Source organism: Amblyomma mixtum, chromosome 2 (assembly GCF_055824585.1).
Source record: "Amblyomma mixtum isolate Tamu chromosome 2, ASM5582458v1, whole genome shotgun sequence".
NCBI lineage: Eukaryota > Metazoa > Arthropoda > Arachnida > Ixodida > Ixodidae > Amblyomma > Amblyomma mixtum.
This window is the reverse complement of record NC_143013.1, coordinates 153,640,858-153,645,823: the sequence shown is the minus strand read 5'-3', so window position 1 is coordinate 153,645,823 and position 4,966 is coordinate 153,640,858. Positions and strand designations below refer to the sequence as shown.

Sequence of the window (4,966 nt, the reverse complement as noted above, 5' to 3'; positions counted from 1 at the left end):
CAGGGGATCTTTAACTTATTTTTTTATTTTGTGGTGTTGATCAACTTACAATATTACTGAATATGTTATCGCTTAAAGCTAATTGATTAGAAAAGCAGAACAAACAACCACATGCCGCCGGTGGGATCCGAACCCACGACCTCCGAATTACGCGTCCGGTGCTCTACCTCTGAGCTACGGCGATGGCTGTCAAACCTTCTGCTTTCGGGGGTATTTATGTTTACAAATAACCGAACCTTGGGAGTGTTCACCAGCGCCACCCACGGTCTTAAGCGGCGGACGTAGGACGTCCTGAGTTACCGCTGATCGGACGTAGAACGTCATCGAACGGCGAGGGTGGAAGCTGTGTGAGAACCCTCTTATGCTTCCTAAGGCATCAAGGCTGCCATAACCGAGGCCCTCGTTAAGCAATTAAGCAGACAAACAAAGGGGAATGAGGGGCTCGTTATAAATATGAGAGAAGCCACCAGCCACAGAAACCAAGGGGCATAGGGGATCTCTAACTTATTTTTTTTATTTTGTGGTGTTGATCAATTTACAATATTACTGAATATGTTATCGCTTCAAGCTAATTGATTAGAAAAGCAGAAGAAAAAAAAACCACATGCCGCCGGTGGGATCCGAACCCACGACCTCCGAATTAGGCGTCCGGTGCTCTACCTCTGAGCTACGGCGACGGCTGTCAAACCGTCTGCTTTCGGGGGTATATATGTTTACAAATAACCGAACCTTGGGAGTGTTCACCAGCGCCACCCATGTTCTTAAGCGAAGGACGTAGGAAGTCCTGAGTTACCGCTGATGTGACGTAGAACGTCATAGAACGGCGAGGGTGGAAGCTGTGTGAGAACCCTCTTATGCTTCCTAAGGCATCAATGCTGCCAGAACCGAGGAACTCGTTAAGCAATTAAGCAGGCAAAGAAAGGGGAATGAGGGGCTCGTTATAAATATGAGAGAAGCCAACAGCCACAGAAACAAAGGGGCACAGGGGATCTTTAACTTATTTTTTATTTTGTGGTGTTGATCAATTTACAATATTACTGAATATGTTATCGCTTAAAGCTTATTGATTAGAAAAGCAGAAGAAAAAACAACCACATGCCGCCGGTGGGATCCGAACCCACGACCTCCGAATTACGCGTCCGTTGCTCTACCTCTGATCTACGGCGACGGCTGTCAAACCTTCTGCTTTCGGGGGTATTTATGTTTACAAATAACCGAACCTTGGGAGTGTTCACCAGCGCCACTCACGTTCTTAAGCGGCGGACGTAGGACGTCCTGAGTTACCACTGATGTGACGTAGAACGTCATCGAACGGCGAGGGTGGAAGCTGTGTGAGAACCCTCTTATGCTTCCTACGGCATCAAGGCTGCCAGAACAGAGGCCCTCGTTAAGCAATTAAGCAGACAAAGAAAGGGGAATGAGGGGCTCTTTATAAATATGAGAGAAGCAACCAGCCACAGAAACCAAGGGGCACAGGGGATCTTTAACTGATTTTTTTATTTTGTGGTGTTGATCAATTTACAATATTACTGAATATGTTATCGCTTCAAGCTAATTGATTAGAAAAGCAGAAGAAAAAACAACCACATGCCACCGGTGGGATCCGAACCCACGACCTCCGAATTACGCGTCCGGTGCTCTACCTCTGAGCTACGGAGACGGCTGTCAAACCTTCTGCTTTCGGGGGTATTTATGTTTACAAATAACCGAACCTTGGGAGTGTTCACCAGCGCCACCCACGTTCTTAAGCGGCGGACGTAGGACGTCCTGAGTTACCGCTGATGAGACGTAGAACGTCATCGAACGGCGAGGGTGGACGCTGTGTGACAACCTTCTTATGCTTCCTAAGGCATCAAGGCTGCCAGAACCGAGGTCCTCGTTAAGCAATTAAGCAGACAAAGAAAGGGGAATGAGGGGCTCGTTATAAATATGAGAGAAGCCAACAGCCACAGAAACCAAGGGGCACAGGGGATCTTTAACTTACTTTTTATTTTTATTTTGTGGTGTTGGTCAATTTACAATATTACTGAATATGTAATCGCTTAAAGCTAATTGATTAGAAAAGCAGAAGAAAAAACAACCACATGGCGCCGGTGGGATCCGAACCCACGACCTCCGAATTACGCGTCCGGTGCTCTACCTCCGAGCTACGGCGACGGCTGTCAAACCTTCTGCTTTCGGGGGTATTTATGTTTACAAATAACCGAACCTTGGGAGTGTTCACCAGCGCCACCCACGTTCTTAAGCGGCGGACGTAGGGCGTCCTGAGTTACCGCTGATGTGACGTAGAACGTCATAGAACGGCGAGGGTGGAAGCTGTGTGAGAACCCTCTTATGCTTCCTAAGGCATCAATGCTACCAGAACCGAAGAACTCGTTAAGCAATTAAGCAGGCAAAGAAAGGGGATTGAGGGGCTCGTTATAAATATGAGAGAAGCCAACAGCCACAGAAACCAAGGGGCACAGGGGATCTTTAACTTATTTTTTTATTTTGTGGTGTTGATCAATTTACAACATTAATGAATATGTTATCGCTTAAAGCTTATTGATTAGAAAAGCAGAAGAAAAAACAACCACATGCCGCCGGTGGGATCCGAACCCACGAGCTCCGAATTACGCGTCCGGTGCTCTACCTCTGATCTACGGCGACGGCTGTCAAACCTTCTGCTTTCGGGGGTATTTATGTTTACAAATAACCGAACCTTGGGAGTGTTCACCAGCGCCACCCACGTTCTTAAGCGGCGGACGTAGGACGTCCTGAGTTACCGCTGATGTGACGTAGAACGTCATCGAACGGCGAGGGTGGAAGCTGTGTGAGAACCCTCTTATGCTTCCTACGGCATCAAGGCTGCCAGAACAGAGGCCCTCGTTAAGCAATTAAGCAGACAAAGAAAGGGGAATGAGGGGCTCTTGATAAATATGAGAGAAGCCACCAGCCACGGAAACCAAGGGGCACAGGGGATCTTTAACTGATTTTTTTATTTTGTGGTGTTGATCAATTTACAATATTACTGAATATGTTATCGCTTCAAGCTAATTGATTAGAAAAGCAGAAGAAAAAACAACCACATGCCACCGGTGGGATCCGAACCCACGACCTGCGAATTACGCGTCCGGTGCTCTACCTCTGAGCTACGGAGACGGCTGTCAAACCTTCTGCTTTCGGGGGTATTTATGTTTACAAATAACCGAACCTTGGGAGTGTTCACCAGCGCCACCCACGTTCTTAAGCGGCGGACGTAGGACGTCCTGAGTTACCGCTGATGTGACGTAGAACGTCATCGAACGGCGAGGGGGGACGCTGTGTGACAACCTTCTTATGCTTCCTAAGGCATCAAGGCTGCCAGAACCGAGGCCCTCGTTAAGCAATTAAGCAGACAAAGAAAGGGGAATGAGGGGCTCGTTATAAATATGAGAGAAGCCAACAGCCACAGAAACCAAGGGGCACAGGGGATCTTTAACTTACTTTTTATTTTTATTTTGTGGTGTTGATCAATTTACAATATTACTGAATATGTTATCGCTTAAAGCTAATTGATTAGAAAAGCAGAAGAAAAAACAACCACATGGTGCCGGTGGGATCCGAACCCACGACCTCCGAATTACGCGTCCGGTGCTCTACCTCTGAGCTACGGCGACGGCTGTCAAACCTTCTGCTTTCGGGAATATTTATGTTTACAAATAACCGAACCTTGGGAGTGTTCACCAGCGCCACCCACGGTCTTAAGCGGCGGACGTAGGACGTCCTGAGTTACCGCTGATCGGACGTAGAACGTCATCGAACGGCGAGGGTGGAAGCTGTGTGAGAACCCTCTTATGCTTCCTAAGGCATCAAGGCTGCCATAACCGAGGAACTCGTTAAGCAATTAGGCTGTGCTTACTTACTCTTATGCTTCCTAAGGCATCAAGGCTGCCAGAACCGAGGAACTCGTTAAGCAATTAAGCAGGCAAAGAAAGGGGAATGAGGGGCTCGTTATAAATATGAGAAGCCAACAGCCAAAGAAACCAAGGGGCACAGGGGATCTTTAACTTATTTTTTTATTTTGTGGTGTTGATCAACTTACAATATTACTGAATATGTTATCGCTTAAAGCTAATTGATTAGAAAAGCAGAACAAAGAACCACATGCCGCCGGTGGGATCCGAACCCACGACCTCCGAATTACGCGTCCGGTGCTCTACCTCTGAGCTACGGCGATGGCTGTCAAACCTTCTGCTTTCGGGGGTATTTATGTTTACAAATAACCGAACCTTGGGAGTGTTCACCAGCGCCACCCACGGTCTTAAGCGGCGGACGTAGGACGTCCTGAGTTACCGCTGATCGGACGTAGAACGTCATCGAACGGCGAGGGTGGAAGCTGTGTGAGAACCCTCTTATGCTTCCTAAGGCATCAAGGCTGCCATAACCGAGGCCCTCGTTAAGCAATTAAGCAGACAAACAAAGGGGAATGAGGGGCTCGTTATAAATATGAGAGAAGCCACCAGCCACAGAAACCAAGGGGCATAGGGGATCTCTAACTTATTTTTTTATTTTGTGGTGTTGATCAATTTACAATATTACTGAATATGTTATCGCTTCAAGCTAATTGATTAGAAAAGCAGAAGAAAAAAAAACCACATGCCGCCGGTGGGATCCGAACCCACGACCTCCTAATTAGGCGTCCGGTGCTCTACCTCTGAGCTACGGCGACGGCTGTCAAACCGTCTGCTTTCGGGGGTATATATGTTTACAAATAACCGAACCTTGGGAGTGTTCCCCAGCGCCACCCATGTTCTTAAGCGAAGGACGTAGGAAGTCCTGAGTTACCGCTGATGTGACGTAGAACGTCATAGAACGGCGAGGGTGGAAGCTGTGTGAGAAACCTCTTATGCTTCCTAAGGCATCAATGCTGCCAGAACCGAGGAACTCGTTAAGCAATTAAGCAGGCAAAGAAAGGGGAATGAGGGGCTCGTTATAAATATGAGAG

At 47.5% G+C, this 4,966-nt stretch overlaps 2 non-coding genes across 2 annotated transcripts; both read right to left on the bottom strand.

Annotated features, from left to right (window-relative positions):
• Nucleotides 1–605: 605 nt before the first annotated feature.
• TRNAR-CCU (transfer RNA arginine (anticodon CCU)) lies at nt 606–677 on the bottom strand. The gene has a single exon. It is a non-coding gene; the product is annotated as a tRNA-Arg (tRNA).
• A 3,941-nt stretch (nt 678–4,618) lies between these two features.
• TRNAR-CCU (transfer RNA arginine (anticodon CCU)) lies at nt 4,619–4,690 on the bottom strand. The gene has a single exon. It is a non-coding gene; the product is annotated as a tRNA-Arg (tRNA).
• Nucleotides 4,691–4,966: the final 276 nt, after the last annotated feature.